Genomic DNA, 17,519 nt, shown 5'->3' on the forward strand with positions numbered 1-17,519 from the left:
TTGCTGCTCGCTGGGGCTACTCTTTGTTGCGGTGCGCAGGCTTCTCGTTGAGGTGGCTTCTCTTCTTGCACAACACAGGCTCTAGGTGCATGGGTTTCAGTAGTTGAGGCAAGCGGGCTCAGTAGTTGCAGCGCACGGGCTCTAGAGCACAGGCTCAGTAGTTGTGGCGCACGGGCTTAGTTGCCCCACAGCATGTGGGATCTTCCCGGACCAGGGATCGAACCCGTGTCACCTGCATTGGCAGGCAGATTCTTAACCACTGCGCCACCAGGGAAGTCCCAGAGCAAGGGTTTTAAAGCACTGCATTGAACTGCTTTGCACTAGCAGTAACATTTTTTTTTTTTTTGGCCTATTTCATATGCTATCTTATTTTGAAATTTCTTTTTTGTGTGTTTTGTCTCCCCATCTAGACCTTAAGGATCATAAAGTCAAGAATCTTTCTTTTTTCTTTCTCACATTTGGGTCTTTAACATCCTGGCACTGGACCTAGTTAATGCTTATTAAATGTCCAAGGACAGGATAGAATTTTACACTCTGTGTTCAGACTTGGTCTTAGGTTACAGCCTTCCTCTGGGGGGGGGGGTATGTCAAGGCTAATTTAGTTGCAAAACACAGAAACTATAGTGGAATTGTGTCCTTTTTTTGTTAGTGTAGTATCCAAGGCCTTCACCTGGGGAATCTCTCCTGAGATGGCAGCTTTTGGGGAGTCTATGCTGTGTTCCCCTCCTTGGTTGCCCCAGAAGAGAGTTCTTTCCTCCCTAACACTTTGCAGCTGGAGCAGGTGGCCTTAGACTTGACCTTACAGCTTCTCCTACCTGGAGCCTTAAGTCTGGAGCAAACGATGCGAAGGTAAGAGGCCACTGAGATTCATTAAGGGTACCTTCAGAGGCTGGCAGTGTTGCATAGCAGTGGTAAAGGTGTTCTGGCCAGCCTATCCTTGTTAAAAGACAATTGTTGGGCCACTGGACATTCCAATGATGCCTCAGTCCCTATCCATCTTCTCAGTTTGGTTCTATAGCCTCTTTTCTATTCCTTGAACCCCTGACACATTTTCCTTTTTTTCCTTAAGATAATTAGAGTTAGTTTCTGTTGTCTGCAGTCAAGAAACGCTACTGATCCCTTCAATCAAGCTGGCTTCAGGCAAGGCAAATTTATTATAGGGATACAGAGGCGTCTCATGAAACAATTCAGACAGGCCTTCCCTGACCACCCTGTATAAAATAGTTGCCATCCCCCTTGCCCCTCTCCATCCTCTTATTTTGCTTTACTTTTCCTCATAGCATTTATCATCTCCAGACATAGCATCCGTTTGTTCATTGCTTTCACTGGACTGTCAGTCCATGAGAGCAGGCACTTTGATGGCTCGCTGCTATTTCCCCAGCACCTGGCACATTGCTGAATGAATACTTAAATAAATGAAAGAGAACCGAGGCTCATAAGGGACTGCAACTGAAAACCGGAAAACTATCGGGACCTGGGGCAGTTTCTCTCCTAAGGGTCAGTCTCTAGGGCCACGTGTTTGTTCATCTTTACCTTTCTCTTCCCATCTGCTTTTTGGCTTCTCCCTACAGACTAAGATGGAGGGAGGGAGGAATAGAGAAACAAGATGGTTTAAACCAGAGGTTTCTAAACCTAGTGGCTCATTAGAATCATTACAGGATCATTTTAAAAACATTGATTCCTGGGTCTCACTCAAGACCCCCTGTATCAAAATTTCCACAAATGGGGCTCTGAGATCTATAGTTTTAACATCCATATTTAGACAGCCAGGCGCTGAATTATAGATGAGTCTCTGAGAACCTCTGCTTTAAACAAATCAAGCTTTCCCCAAAATGTTTAGAGTTGACATCTTCAACAAATGTTTACTGAGAATACCTAATAGGAGCCAGGCATTGGTGTAGGTGCTAAGAGTCTGTAGGAAAGAAAACTAAAGTCTCTGACTTTCTTGTGGTTAATCCCATACACAGGAAAAGGGAGGGAAATGCCTTCTTTCTTTATTCATTCCATTTCACAAGTATCTCGAAAGCAGATTGGTACTATTATTGGAAGGGTAGGGTCCTAGTTGAGATATCAAAAGACCTAATTTCTAATCTTGCCTCTGCCACCTACAGGTTTTGTCTTCTTGGGCATGTCATGTCCCTACTCTGAGCCTTAGTTTCCTCAACAAAAAATTGAGATAGTATCCTCTCTGTGTACCTCTCGGAGAGTTATAACAATTAGAAGAAATAATGCAAAAATGTTTTGCAAATTACACAAATGTCAGCTACTGTGTTTTTCCCACAGATCGTATAATTTCTATACATTGTTTAGAACACTTTGCTTATGTGTTCCCAACAGTCACAGTAACAGAAGAATAGTGTTCCAAAGTTAATAATGTCCTTTTATGATTGGACTTATCTACCACCAGGTCTGAGTTAAGCACATTATAAACATTATATCACCTTGAATTTCTATAACACTTATTACTGGTATCATATTTGGTAATATCTATATTGCTCTTTAATGACTTTCCTTGTTAACTTGTTTTTCCAACCTCCTCATAAATTCATCAATCACAGGCCTGTTTTGTGCTTGCCGTGTGTTCTCCAAGGCACTGGGTATAAAGGTGGGAAGTTGGTGCTCCATAAATACCTGTTGATGGAATAATTGAATGGATAAGTTTATTTTTATGATAACAGAGTGTGTGCCCTGTTTGTTATCATCAGCCATAGGAGTAGGGAGGCAGGAAATGAGGAGAGACTGCATTAAAGTCTTTTTCTTTGTTTCCTCCCTCTCACATTTTATGGAATCTGAGAGAGATGGCTGACAGGATGTGGGTGGGAATAGATGGATCTGACAGGGACTAGCGTTTTAAGGCTGCATCTATCTGTTCTGCTAAAGGACTGATCTGAGTAGTGTACAATGGGGAAGGTATTGGGATGTGTGAATTTTATAGTACATGTTAAAGTGGAACTTATGACAGACAAAGCTCTTGGGATTGTAAGAATTAAAACGCAATAAAGTTGGGTAATGCTTAGACCAAAATATTAATACAACTCTGCACTGTGTCACATCTTTTCTCTAAATTTGCAATGTCATACATCTTGATCGACAAGATCTCATAATCTATTTGAGGAAGAGTTAAGTAGAGAGATACCTAAACATTTTTTTAATGAACGGGTAAACTAAGTCATAGCCAACGAAAGTGGCTTAATCCTTGGGATTTATCAAACATGGTTATTAAAAATTGAATCCATTTAATCTAATTTAGAATATCCGGAGGCTTTAATTTCTAAATCTAGCTCCTTATGTGGAAAAAATGTATAGTAATGAGCTTTGAATGCAATAGCATTCATCAATTCATTTACTTTAATGGGGTAATTATTCTGAATTTTATAATAATGAACAAAATATAGGTAATTTTTGTGGTTAGGCAAGTTAGCAAAAAAAAAAAAGATACATATTTGCACCTTTTGGTTGGTTAAAATCTATCTCCCTGCGTGTGAGCACCTGCTAGGAGATATAATGGTTTTTATGATCTTGATAATTAGAATGCTCATCTTTGCATTTTTGCAGTTTACATCTGGGAGTTTAAATAAATAAGATCTGCTTTCTATAAAGGAAAGCCTAAATTTGAATTAGGCAAGATATGATGAGTTCTTGCTGGATTTGGATGTATTTATTCATTGGCAAGAGCAACCTGCATTGTGCAATCAGTTAATGGTCACAGGACATAGCTTAGCGGCAGAGAATTAAAATACCTGTCTTGCATGTACACACTGCTATATTTAAAATAGATAACCAACAAGTAACTACTATACAGCACAGGGGACTCTGCTCAATACTCTGTAATAACCTAAATGGGAAAAGAATTTGAAAAAGAATTGTTACATGTATATGTGTAACTGAATCACTATGCTATACAGCTGAAACTAACACAACATTATTAATCAACTATACTCCCATATACAATAAAAAAACTAAACATTGTTTTTATTTTGATATAGGTTTTTCTACATACTGTTAAATGATATATATGTGTATATACATATACAAAGACACATACTTAAATTAAAACATATATTATATACAAAACAAAAAACAAAAAACCTGTCTTGGTCCAAACTCTTTATTACTTTTTCTTTTTTAAAATTTATTTATTTATTTATTTTTATTTTTGGCTGTGTTGGGTCTTCGTTTCTGTGCGAGGGCTTTCTCCAGTTGCGGCGAGCAGGGGCCACTCTTCATCGCGGTGCGTGGGCCTCTCACTATCGCGGCCTCTCTTGTTGCGGAGCACGGGCTCTAGGTGTGCAGGCTCAGTAGTTGTGGCACACGGGCCCAGTTGCTCCGCGGCATGTGGGATCCTCCCAGACCAGGGCTCGAACCCGTGTCCCCTGCATTGGCAGACAGATTCTCAACCACTGCGCCACCAGGAAAGCCCCTTTATTACACTTTTGATTAGGAGCTTTTCCTATGGTTAGCAGGCTCCTCTCACATTCCCAAACCCCAGAGAAGGGCAGGTTAGGGCCTCCCTTTCCTAGCCTGTCAGACTCCCCCAGACCAAACCCTTGGACCACTATGTGGAAAAATAGAACTGTCCACGAAGGGTCAGGTATATCACAGAAACATATCACAATGTAGGAGGAGCAAAGATTCTGTTAACTTGAGTGTACCCCTCAAAGCCCAGTGGAAGGTGTTTCCAGTTTTAGGCTTTCCCAACCATAGCGTCCTTCAGGGAGGCTCCCTTCATTTCTGACCTGTGTCTCTCCCTCCTCCTGGTCTCTATATTTCAAACTCTCAGGAAAGAGCCACCATTTCCCCACAGGTTTAGCCCAGAGTTTAGCTGATTACATTCTTTTGACTCTAGGTCTCCCTTTGACAGATGAGTGGGCGGAGTTTGGCAATACATCCCACTGCATCTAAGAAAAAGATTTCTAAGTTGTAAAGTGCTATAAAATATAATAATAATTATTACCTTCAACATTCCAAATTAATTTAATCTTTGTCTACCCGGATGTGGGATAGAATGGAGGTGATGAGAAATCTTGAAAATAACAATAGATGAATCTTTTGGCCAGGGAAACCTCTATCAAACAGCAGTTATTAAATATATATGGTATCCAGAGATTTGTGTATGAGGCCAGTAGGAAGATTTATTTATTCATCATATATTTACCGAGTGCCTTCTACCAGTGTCTGGAAACAGTGGATAGTAATGTGTTTATAATCTAATAGAGGAGATTGGTTTAACATATTAGATAACAAAATAGAATCTCACAGACAAATTCATAATTATCTCCCCATCTTAAAACTTTGTGTGGCTCCTCAAATTAAGTAAAAGTTTCTTAGTTTGGCATTTAAGCTTTCTAAGTTTTTGCTCTGTCCTTTCTGTTTGTCTGTTTGTTTGTTTGATGTATCTCTATAGAAGCATTGTCCAATATGAATATAATGCAAGCCACATATGCAGTTTTATTTTTCTTTGTAGTCATATTTGAAAAGTAAAAAGAAACAAGTGGATTAATTTTAATAATGTATTTTATTTAACCAATATATCCAAAATATTATCGTGTTAACATATAATCAGTATTTTAAAACTATCAGAGAAATGTAATGTTTTTTGTAGTAAATTTTCAAAATTTGGTGTGTATATTACACTTACGGCACATCTCAATTCAGACTAGCCACACTGCAAGCTCTCAAAAGCCACATATGGCTAGTGGCTACTGTACTGGACAGCTCAGGTAATCTGTATCCAGGTTATCCCATGTTTTGTATACATGACCTGTATTGCCTCTTCTCCTTTGTGCCTGGCTACCATGTGGACTTTTCCCACTCAGATAGAAATGTTTTTTCTCTACATATAGCAGATACCACATTCTACTGTGGCTTTCTGTATATTTGTGTTCTCCCCCCTCCCCCTACCATAAGAGACTTCCCAGTCTCAATCCTCTCCCCATAGGGTTCCTTCTGTCTTAAGAGGTAGCCGTTAACCTTTTTATGGTAACTATTTCCTTCCTCTTCTTTACTGTTTCAGCACCTAAGTATGCATTCTTTATTCATGTTTTTGAACTTTATAAAAATGGAATAATACATTATATATTCTTTCGAGAGTGGTTTCTTTTTCTTAACATTGTATTTTAAGATTCATCTATATTATTGCATGTAGTTTGTTCATTTCTCTGTTATATTCTATGTCTATTATTATATGACAATTTATCCATTTTGTTGTTGATAGAGGACATTGGGTTGTTTACAGTTTTTAGCTATAACAACAATACTGCTGTTAACATTCTTGCACATGCATCTTGGTGCACATGAGCCTTTCTTAGGGTATATACCTGGAAGTGACATGCTTGGTCATGTACAGGCCTGTGTTCTTAGTCATGCACAGGCCTCTGTACTTTAGTAGATAAGGCCAACAATGTTTCCAAACTGCTCTGTTAATTTACTCTCCCTAGAGTAAAGTGAAAAATTCCTGTTGCTCTACTCCTAGTGAACACTTGTAATTGTCAGTCTCTTTCATTTTAGCCATTCTGGTCGGTGGTGTAGTGTTATCTTGCTGCGGTTCAAATTTCCCTGTTCTTTTATAAGATTGACACTTTTTCACAGGTTTACTGGTTATTTGGATTTCTTCCTCGGTAATTTGCCTGTTCATTTCTTTTTCTTATGACTGTAGTTCTTTATATATCCTGGATACAAGACTTCTCTTGGTTCTATATACTGTAAATTTTTTTCAGCTTTATTGAGCGATAACTGACATACAGCTCTGTATAAATTTAAGGTGTACAGCATAATGCTGTAATTTCTTATTTGATTCTGAGGCTTGCTTTTTAGCTCTTTTAACGGTGTCATTTGATGAAACCAGGTCTTAAATATTAATGTAGTCAATTTATCAGTTTTCCTATTATAATTAGTACTTTTGGATTAATTTAAAAAGTCTGTCCCCTACTCTTGAGGTCATGGATATTTGCTCCTATTTTATCTTCTAAAAGCTTTATTGTTTTGCCTTTCAAATTTATGTCTAATATCCACCTGGAATTGATTTTGGTGTGTAATGTAAAGAGCCCAATTTCATTTTTTTTCTTCCAAATGGAAATCTATTTGTCCCAGCACCAATTATTGAAAACCATCCTTTAGGCATTGCTCTGCATCACCATCATGACAACGTAAATCAAACTTCCATGTACAGATGAGACTTTCTGGGCTCTTTATTCTTTTTTTTTTTTTTAAATATCAGGGGTTGGCCGACTGCATAGGTCTCCTGGGGGAGGGGCTGGCGAGGCTCAGACCTATCTTTGGGAGCGGCTGTCGCTACTGAAGCCGTGGCGCATCTCTGGGCTCTTCATTCTGTTTTATTGGTGTACTGGTGCATCCTTGATCCAATACCACACTGCCTTAATGACTATGGCTTTATAATAAAGCTTGATATCTGGTTGCACAAGTCTTCTTCCTCCTCTTCCTCATAAATACTTGTTTTATTTCCTCCTCTTCCTCATATATACTTGTCTTTGCTCTTCCATAAACTTAAATTAGCTCGTTAAGTTTCTCTCTTTCTCACACACACACACACACACACACGCACACACAGAAATCTACTGAAATTTATCTGGAATTGCACTGGGTCTACAGATTAATTTGGGGAGGCTTGACATCTTTCAGTATGGAATCTTTCAATCTGTGAACGTGTTATTATCTTATTTGTTTAGGTCTTGTTCAATGTTTTTAAAATGTTTCCTTCATATAGGTCTTGCACTTCTTTGATTTATTCCTAGATATCTGATATTGGTTTGAGGGTATTGTAAGCTTCAAATTCTCTAACTTAAAGAAAATCCAATTATCTTTTTTTCCCGGAATATAGAAATAAGTATTTTTTAAGAATACTATTTTTGTGTCTATTAACCTTGTTAAACTCTTATTAATTGTAACAATTTATCTGCAAATTCTTTTGGATTTGCCACATACATAGTATTGATATTATCTATGAAAAATAACGATTTTGTTTCTTCCTGTTCAATCTTTAGTCGGTTATTTTTGCCTTACTCCGTTGGCTACGGACATTCGGGGCAAAAATGGGCATTCTTGTCAGTAGTACACTTTTAATCACTACTAAGCCCTTCTGCCTCAAGCCAACAGCGTATAACTGTTAGTTCCCAGCTGGAGGGTATGAGTGAGACGCCTACGCTCTCCTTTCCGCGCCCGCAGCGAATGAAGGCAGAGAGAACTCCTCCCTCAAGCTAAGCTCATCCGAAAAAGGAGCCTGCAGGGGCCTCTGGTTGCTGTGCAACGGCGTCGTCCTGACCCGGAGTAGGTGCCGACGGCTTAGAAACACGTGCCGCCTCTTCCGCATTCCGGGACTACATCCCCCACAATGCCGCGCGTTGCGGGTGGCTGGTCTCCGAAGTGGGGGAAGGGCCGGGCCAGGAGGCGGAGCGGAAGCGGAGTGCTAGGGAAGAGAGGAGTAAAATCTCCACCAGCTGGGAACCAACCTTGTCCCTGATTCCCAGTCCTGGCCTTTCTCCATCCCGACCTGGAGGCTGTTTCGCAGGCGCAGGAGGCTGCTGACGCCCGCTAATCGGCTTTCGCTGCGCCGCCCCGGCTTGGAAGCCCGTTGGCGTCGGCGACGGTGACGAGAAGCCCACAAACAAGGTAATGGGGAGAGGGCGAGAGGGAAGGCGTCTCCGCTCGCCCTGTCCGCGTCTCTGGCTGAGCCCCTCAGGCAGGCGGCCGCCCCTCCTCCGCCGCGCTACGCACTGGTCCGCACCCCGCCCCATCGGGGCCGCTGCCGCCGGGCGTCCACGGAGCCCCGGCTCGGCCACTGGATTGCAGCCCCGGGCCACGGCCGGGGAGGCTCTTTGTCCCTGCCCCTCCGGGTCTGACAGCCGCGCCCCCTTGGCCCCGGGCGGAGAACCGAGCGTGGCTCGGGCTGCGTGATCCGAGCAGGGCGGGCTCGGTCCCGTGGCCGCTGGCGCTGGGGAGCGACTGACCTGAGCTGGGGGTATGGAGCGCCCGCGCGGCAGCCGCACTCACTTCTCTTTCTGTGTCTGACAGCTCAGTTCTCTTCTACTTTGAGAGAGAGAAAGCCAAATGCCCTTTTAAAATTTCCTCTTCAAAACTCAGCTCCTGGGTGACTGGTAAGGATGAACTTAAACAGCTGTGTCGACTGCGGCTTATACTCTCGCTAAGCCTTGTTAAGACAGCCGGGGTTCCAATCCCGATCGACGCACTGCCTGGCTTTAGTGACCTTGGTTAATTAAAGGCTCTAAGCCTGAATTTTCTCACCAAATGGCGGTAACAGTACACACCTTTAAGATGCTAGAATAAGAAGTAATATGCTTACAACGCCATGAATTCTTCGCTTGACGAAAAAATTCTTTTGAGTATGATACATTAGCTATACTGAAGTGGCCCCTAGATTGGTGAGTTTTGTGTTTTTCCTTGTTTAATCATTAGCACTCTAGGTTGTGTGTTCTTCACTTTATATATACCTTGTTCACCTTAAACCTAAGCAAAGAATTCTTTAAAATATGCTGTCTTCTCAATTTCCGCTGTTTTAAGATGGCTGAGAATGTTCTTAGGAAATTGATGACTTTGCTTTTCTGTGGATCAGCTTTAGATTCAAGGACTTATTCACCCCACCCCCAGCTGTGTCCTGTAGAGGATCCTTAGAGGAGCTTAAGTGTTTGTTCTGGCAGAATAAGCGTTTAGGTGTGCTGTAGTCCTGACTTGGGGCTTCACCACCTTTACCCTATGTCAACTTCTTTTCTTCCTCTCTCTACACTTTCCCACTGTTTAGTAATTTCCCCTCTTTGGGATTTGTGTTTCCAAGTTGTAGTTTTTGGTCTCAGGATAAGTTGAATGATTGCAATACATTTTATAAGGAATGACTTGAAACATTTCACATTAGTTCTTCTTCAGTTTCGATTGTTCTTGCACTGTTTTCTCTGAACTTTAGTGACATAGGTGTTGAGTTTTTCTTCAGGGAAATCGTTATGGTGCTTAGTTGAAATTGTTTTCAGTTAAAATGTCTGTTCTGTACTACTTTTTTTTTTTTAAATTAATTAATTTATTTATATTTATTTTTGGCTGTGTTGGGTCTTCGTTTCTGTGCGAGGGCTTTCTCCAGTTGCTGTGAGCGGGGGCCACTCTTCATCGCGGTGCGCGGGCCTCTCACTGTCGCGGCCTCTCCCGTTGCGGAGCACAGGCTCCAGACGCGCGCAGGCTCAGTAGTTGTGGCTCACGGGCCTAGCTGCTCCGCGGCATGTGGGATCTTCCCAGACCAGGGCTCGAACCCGTGTCCCCTGCACTGGCAGGCAGATTCTTAACCACTGCGCCACCAAGGAAGCCCTGTTCTGTACTACTTTTGGGTTCAAGCACTGTTGTGCAGTCTGTGAAATAACATGTTCTGAGTAATGCTGTTTTTGAAGGTACGGTGGGGAAAAGCCAGTGGAGCATGATGAATTTTGTGTAATGTCTTGAGTGACACATGCATTAAAAAAAAAATACCTTTACAAAGAAAAGGAGAAATCTAATGAATGTATTTCATAAGAATACCAGAGAACCATAGAGTAAATAAGTGAAAAATTTAAACTGTGGGAGATGGCATAAAGCACATAAAGATTTCTGATTCATTTAAAAATGTGTGGCAGAAATACTCGTTTTGAGTAAAAATTTTTCTCTGTTGGTGATATTTAGTGCTGTGTAGGACAGAGAGTAATGACTATGGAAATAGGAGACCTTGGTTCTTGTCCTAGCTCTGTCACTATTTATACAACCCTAGTTTCCTTTGCGGTCCTCAATTTCCTTCTCTCTCAAATAGTGAATTGATCTGATTCCAAGGACTCTTCTAACTCAGACTTTGCAATGATAAGCTTTTTTAATGTGGAAAAAAAATGATGTAAACCCTTTTAGTCATTTATTTGTGTCTTAGGTTTTTTTTTTCCCGTCACCTTGAGGAAGGGGATATACACGACAGAACTAGAAAGCTGCCATAAACAAAAATCTCTCCTGACCACTTCATCCCTCTTTCATGAGCTGCACATGTTTTCTCTGCATTTTTGACATGCTTAGTTCTCTTCCTCCCTACTACGTATCTCTTTTTTTTTTTACTCATAGCCTCTTTATTAAATTTTTTATTTATTTATTTATTTTATTTATGGCTGTGTTGGGTCCTCGTTTCTGTGCGAGGGCTTTCTCTAGTTGTGGCAAGTGGGGGCCACTCTTCATCGCGGTGCGCGGGCCTCTCACTATCGCGGCCTCTCTTGTTGTGGAGCACAGGCTCCAGACGCGCAGGCTCAGTAATTGTGGCTCACGGGCCCAGTTGCTCTGCGGCATGTGGGATCTTCCCAGACCAGGGCTCGAACCCGTGTCCCCTGCACCGGCAGGCAGACTCATAGCCTCTTTATTATGCTTGCTTTTATATAACTTGAGTTTGTCAATCCCTAATTCAACTTCATTGTTTTTTTGTGTGATTTCTTTTACTTTTTGCTCCTACTCCCAGCATATTGGGTTTTTTAGGGGCCAATTTTTGTTGGAGGCCTCAGGCAAAGGTGCCCAGTGCTAGTCTAGTTAGCTGTGGAAGGGGACATGGGGTCATGTGGCACAAAATATGATTGGCTGAGGCAGTGGGGAGGTCAGGTTCCGAGACGGAAATATCTAGTAGTGCGTGATATATTTTGGATTAAACTTCTACTGTGACATAGTGATTGGGTAGTTTCCCTTTTGCTCTAACATTCTCTTCTTAACCCTGACTTATTTTACCCATTTTCTTTTATCTGTCTTTATACTCTTCAACGTTGTTGTCTTCTCTTGCCTCTCCCCAGTATGCCGTCGAAAAATGATCTTGTATCTTGAGATGTGATATTTCTGTATCTTAGCTGGAATTTTAGTGTAGCTTCTCCCAAGGCAGTTCACATTTTAAATCTTAGACCTAATTAGGAGTGGATGCTGTGTCCTATGTTAAATTTTTTCCCCTAGATGTTAGCCTCAGGCAATATTATGTAGAGAAAATAGAAAATATTTTAGGAATGAGCCTTTCCCCTGAAATGACATTCAAAGGCAAGTCTGTGGCGTACTTATTTCTTTTCTTGGAGAGAACTCTCTGAACCTCTGCGCTCTAGTGAACATACTGTGTCTTTTTGTAATAAATATCTGCTTTTCCAGCTATAAATTTCTTAGGAGACCAATAGGCAGTGATTCTTCTAGCACCTTTGGCTGAATGAGAGCTTCTGTGCTTGCTAGTTGCTGCTATCGCTGTCGATAGTTACTTTAGCTGTAGTCAACGGCACAAAAAGTAGAGCACTGAATGAATGCAAAAATGGGATTTGAAGGAGAGATTTCCAAGGTAGGACTGGCCATCCATTAATGTTTTCAGCCTTGCTCTTTGCAACGTTTGCATAAAAATATAAATACAAGGAAGTATTTCAAGATAGGCAGTGTGAAATGTAGTGTGTTTAATATTTTTGACTGCAACCCGTAGCAAGAGATCTTTTTACCTCAAGACTCCATAGATATGTAACTCTGTGTGTGCATATCTGTGTATGAAAAATGTATATATCAAAAAAATGAAAAAAATTTCACAAAACAAAATCTGTATTGTGTACAACCTACTCTGAAGGTTTCTGTTTCATCTTGTTTAAAAAGTGCCAGTTGAAAAGTAGATTCTTGTTCCTTGCTTTTGAAATAGCGCTGGAGTCCTGAGCTGAGAGTTTGGATGCCTAATTTCCCCCATTCTTTTGACACTGGGTAGTCATTATCCTTGTGCTTCACTTTCCTTATCTTTAAAATGAGGGTGTTCTGGTTTAAATATTCACTGATTCTCCATCTTTACTCTTCCCTAGTAATAATGTACTAACATATTTGTCTTTAGGTCTTTGGCTAGGGAGAAACCACTGAAAAATTGCTCAGACATCTAGTTGCTTGCATGTTTGCTGTTTGGCAAGTGGCATAATAGAGCTTTGAACAGATCTTTGCTTATGTGTAAATCTTGTAAATTGGAGTGAATACATTAAGACCTGTAACACAGTAAATATACAAATTAAGAAAAAAATTTCCCCATGTTCTTTGTTTTTCTACTTTTGTGTTTTTTAACCAGGAATATTTTAGAGTTTGAAAAATTGTATTTAAAATGCTTAATAACAGTTGTAAAGTAACATGCCAGTGGATTGCTATATAGAATTTATTCCTGCCTCATCTTACCACCGCCCTCTTCATAGTAGAAAACGCCAAAAAGAGTATGTTTTTCTGTGTAAAGTCCACCATGTCAGGTCATTACTGTTCATATGTTACCAAACAGTGGAACTGCCGTTTTCGTAAGAAAGGCGAATATAGAGGTTTCTTTGCTTGTGAGTTTCCTTCTGTTCACTTTGGACGATTTCTCCAAACCAGGCCATTCCATGTGGGGATTGGGATCCCTCTCATTCTCCTGTGTTTGTACTGAGGAGACTAGGAATGAGGAATTTACTCCTCCTCCCAAGATTCTGGTTGGAGTTCTAAAGGTTTTAGTTAGAAGGAAATTGGAACCAGACTTTGTACTTCCTCTTCTTTCTCAGATCAGACCTCCTTAGAGGGCCTTCCTTGCCCTCATACCTCATGTAGACTCCTCACACATTCTCACATCACCCTGTTTATTTTTTCCATAGCAATTTATCACAAGCTGCAATTGGCTTGTTTCTGTGTTTGCTTGTTACCATCCCACTCCTACTAAAGCATGATCTCCAGAAGAGCAGGAATCCTGTCTCGTTTCATCTTTTACATCGCCTGTTTCTGGCACATAGTAGGTGCTTTAATAAATATTGTGAATGAATAAGTGAGCAAATGAATGAATAAATCAAGTTCTTTCATGCTTTAAATGAAACTGCACGTAGTAAAGGTTGTGTTTGAATATGTCTCTTTCTGCATCCCCCCTACTCCGTTCCTTTTTTTTCTGGAAATGTGTTCTTTCTTATCATTGTATTTATTGATCATGGTGAAGATTTCTACATACAGAAGACCTTGTATTTATCTTTGTTTTACTTCATATTTTTTCTATTGTAGTTTTTTGCCTATGTTAAAAAAAATAAAACAGAGATCGAAGATTTCTTAAATTCTTCTTGTAGCAACTTTGTAATACTTTGATTTATGTGAATCAACATATTTGAACTTTAATATGTGAACTTGATAATTTAAAGAACAGTCCAAATTACACATCTTCAGAATTTTAGGATCATTGCCCTAAACTGCCATTACTGTTTTCTTGTTACGTTCCTTTAAAGCAAAAAAGAACATGGTTCATTTAATATTACAGTTCATTCAGTACTTACAAATGCAATTCTTCTAATGGAGGTACAGGAGGTAGTATAGTATAGAGAAAAACCTAAATACTGAGTCAGGACCTGTGTTCAGGACCAGTGCACTTTCTGCCACTAACTCATTGCCTCATTTTAGGCAGGACAGTTAACATCTTTGGGCTTTACTTCTTTCATCTGAAATGTGAGAAGATTGAATTAGATTTCTTCTCAGGTCCTTCCAGCCTAGAAATGGATAATTGAAGATACAGTTGTCCCTCGGTGTCCTCAGGGCATTGGTTCCAGGTCCACCTCCACCTTTACCCCCGCACAACCATGGATACCAAAATCTATGGGATGCTCAAGTGCCTTATATAAAATGGCATATTATTTGCATATATAACCTACACATGTCCTCCTGTGTACTTTAAACCATCTCTAGATTACTTATAATACCTAATACAATGTAAATGCTATGTAAATCGTTGCCGGTGCATGGCAAATTCAAGTTTTGCTTTTTGAACTTTCTGGAATTTCTTTTTCTTAAATATTTTCTATCTGCAGTTGGTTCAATCTGTGGATATGCAACCCACCGACTGTAATTTTATCTTGAAATTCCCATCTCCTCTGCCCCTCTACCCCCCAGAAACATTGCAGGGAGGTCATATTGGTGCCTGGGAGATGCTGGGGTTAGGCTCAGGGGTGTGCTTAAATATAAGGCATCTCTGCTGATTGTTCTCCAGGCTGTGTGGGAGTTGTGGCTGCAGTGTAGGGCATGTTACTCTTGCCCTTAAAGGACCTGGGACTTAAAGAGACAAGGCTTACACACGTGATTGAGTGATATGATGTGTAAAATCAGTTGGTATAAAGTAATGTGCTGTGAGATGTGAGAGAAGGCCAAAGTGGGCTAGAGTAAGGTTATGAGGTTTTGAAATCCTTCTGGCGCAGGTAGCATTTAAGCAGATACTCTAGTCTCATTTTAGGCTATATGGAAGAGGAACTGTTCTCATCAACAGCATGCTATTATGTCATCTTTTAGGACTGGGTAATTCTTCAGTGACTACTACCAATGCGGTATTTCATGTTGTCCAAAAATTCTGCGAAGAAATTTTTTTCAAGACTGCAGCCTGACTGCTACTGACTGAATGAGAGGATGTAAGGAAACATATCTGGTAAATAAAAATATTATATAAATGTAAGGTATTATTGTAAGTAGATAGGGTAGGGGGTCCCTGGAGGAAGAGAACCAGGCATGGCTTTCTTGACATGAGAGAAGCCATTTTTGGCCTAAGCCATTTTGTGATCTAAGCCTAGCCATAATGCTTGCCCTTGAACAGGTCTCAGTAATGAATGATCTTAAGGGCACAGAAGAATGCAGAAACATTCAAGCAAAGATAATGATATCAGTTGTAAAGGCTCCAAGTTCTGTTTCAGTGGTGAAGATTAGCCTGAAGTGCTCAACTACCAGATCAGCTGGAACCTAAGGGATGACTTTGACCTTTTCTGATCCTTCTGACTTAAATCAAATAAAGCGTGGGCTGCCCAAGCCCTTTCCTGAATATGCACATACTCTTAGCTTAAAACTTCCCCGGGAGGGAGAGGATAAAAAAAAAAAAAAAAAAACTTCCCCAATTTTGCTGTTCCGAGAGACACTGCTTTGGGTAAGATCCCTCCTTACTTGCTGCAAGTGATAATAAATCCTTCCTTCTGATCTTCGGCTTGGTTGTGTCTTTTGGCTCAACACCCATCAAAAGGCGAACCCAGTTTTCGAGTATCATTATTATTGTTACTGAATGAGACAGAGATTGGCTTGATTGGGGGAGATATTTCTGTGATTAGTGGGAAATAAATTTTGTCTTTGGGGACTGGTTTCTGGGAGGGACATGAGAGCTAATCAGGAGTTTTATTTGGGTCTGGTAAAACATCCCCTGTATTAACTCAGGTTACTAAGATTGTTAAGAATTACTGGCATTGCTGTGTAAGTACCTGATACTAATAATAAATGTTAACATTTATTGACATTAGTAGTATGAGGTGTCATTTATTCTCACCAGTATTACATAGGTACTGTTGTCTCCATGATATAAGTGAGGACATTAGGGTATAGGGGGATAAAATAACTTAGTTAAGGTTTTAAAGATAGAATATAGTCACCCCTTTGTATCTGCGGGTTCTGCATCTGCGGATTCAACCGTGGATTGAAAATATTGAATAAAAATGCCAGAAAGTTCCAAAAAGCAAAACTTGAATTTGCTACTCTTTATATAACATTTACATTGTATTAGATATTATTAGTAATCTAGAAATGATTTAAAGTATATAGGAGGATGTGCATACGTTATATGCAAATACTATGCCACTTTATATGAGGGACTTGAGCATCTGTGGATTTTGGTATCTACTGGGGGTCTTGGAACCAGTCCTCTGCAGATACTGAGGGAGGATTGTACTATACATAATTTCATATGGAGATTGATAGAGAGTTCTTTGAGGCTGGAGGTGGGGTAGGGGTGGGAGTGCTACTTTTTGAAGAGGTGACATTTGAGCTAAATACTAAAGGATGAAAAGGAATAAGCCATGGGGAGAGCATTTCAAGCAGGGGAATAGCAGTTGTATAGACCCTGAGTTCAGAAAGAATTTGGTGTGTTTCACCTAGCTGGGCTGTAGCACAGTGAGCAAGGGGGAAGTGATGTGAGATTAGGACAGACAGAGATAAGGGTAGAAGTCAGCTATGCAGAACCTTCGGGATTGTGGTCGTGTTGCTGAACACAAGTTTGTATGCCTGATGAACAGTGAGGCCAAACTAACCAATGTGAGTTCAGAGCTAGGAAAGGTTTATTGCAAGGACCGTGCAAGGAGAATGGGCAGCTCCTGCTCAAAAACCCTGAACTCCGGAATCTTGTGCTTATCACTATTGTATCTTTTTTTTTTAAAATTTATTTATTTTTGGCTGCTTTGGTTCTTCGTTGCTGTGTGTGGCTTTCTCTAGTTGCGGCAAGTGGGGGCTACTCTTTGTCACAGTGCGTGGGCTTCTCATTGCAGTGGCTTCTTGTTGCGGAGCACTGGCTCTATACGCATGGGTTTCAGTAGTTGTGGCATGCAGGCTCTGTAGCTGTGACTCGCGGGCTCTAGAGCGAAGGCTCAGTAGTTGTGGCACACGGGCTTAGCTGCTTTGTGGCATGTGGGATTTTCCCAGACCAGGGCTCGAACCTGTGTCCCCTGCATTGGCAGCGGGATTCTTAACCACTGCACCACCAGGGCAGCCCGTCACTATTGTAT

At 40.7% G+C, this 17,519-nt stretch overlaps 1 protein-coding gene across 3 annotated transcripts in view; it reads left to right on the forward strand.

Moving 5' to 3' along the window:
• Positions 1-8,401: 8,401 nt before the first annotated feature.
• Positions 8,402-17,519, forward strand: part of CCDC126 (coiled-coil domain containing 126) — a 40,347-nt gene continuing 31,229 nt past the window's right edge. Inside the window, exons 1-2 of one of the 3 annotated variants that reach the window (XM_036862750.1) lie at positions 8,402-8,625; positions 15,280-15,412. The gene's annotated coding sequence lies outside the window, so the exon portion shown is untranslated. The remainder of the gene's footprint in view (positions 8,626-15,279; positions 15,413-17,519) is intronic. The other 2 variants (XM_036862751.1, XM_036862749.1) reach the window with 2 other exon arrangements.

The sequence above is a fragment of the Balaenoptera musculus genome, chromosome 9, assembly GCF_009873245.2.
Source record: "Balaenoptera musculus isolate JJ_BM4_2016_0621 chromosome 9, mBalMus1.pri.v3, whole genome shotgun sequence".
Classification (NCBI taxonomy): domain Eukaryota; kingdom Metazoa; phylum Chordata; class Mammalia; order Artiodactyla; family Balaenopteridae; genus Balaenoptera; species Balaenoptera musculus.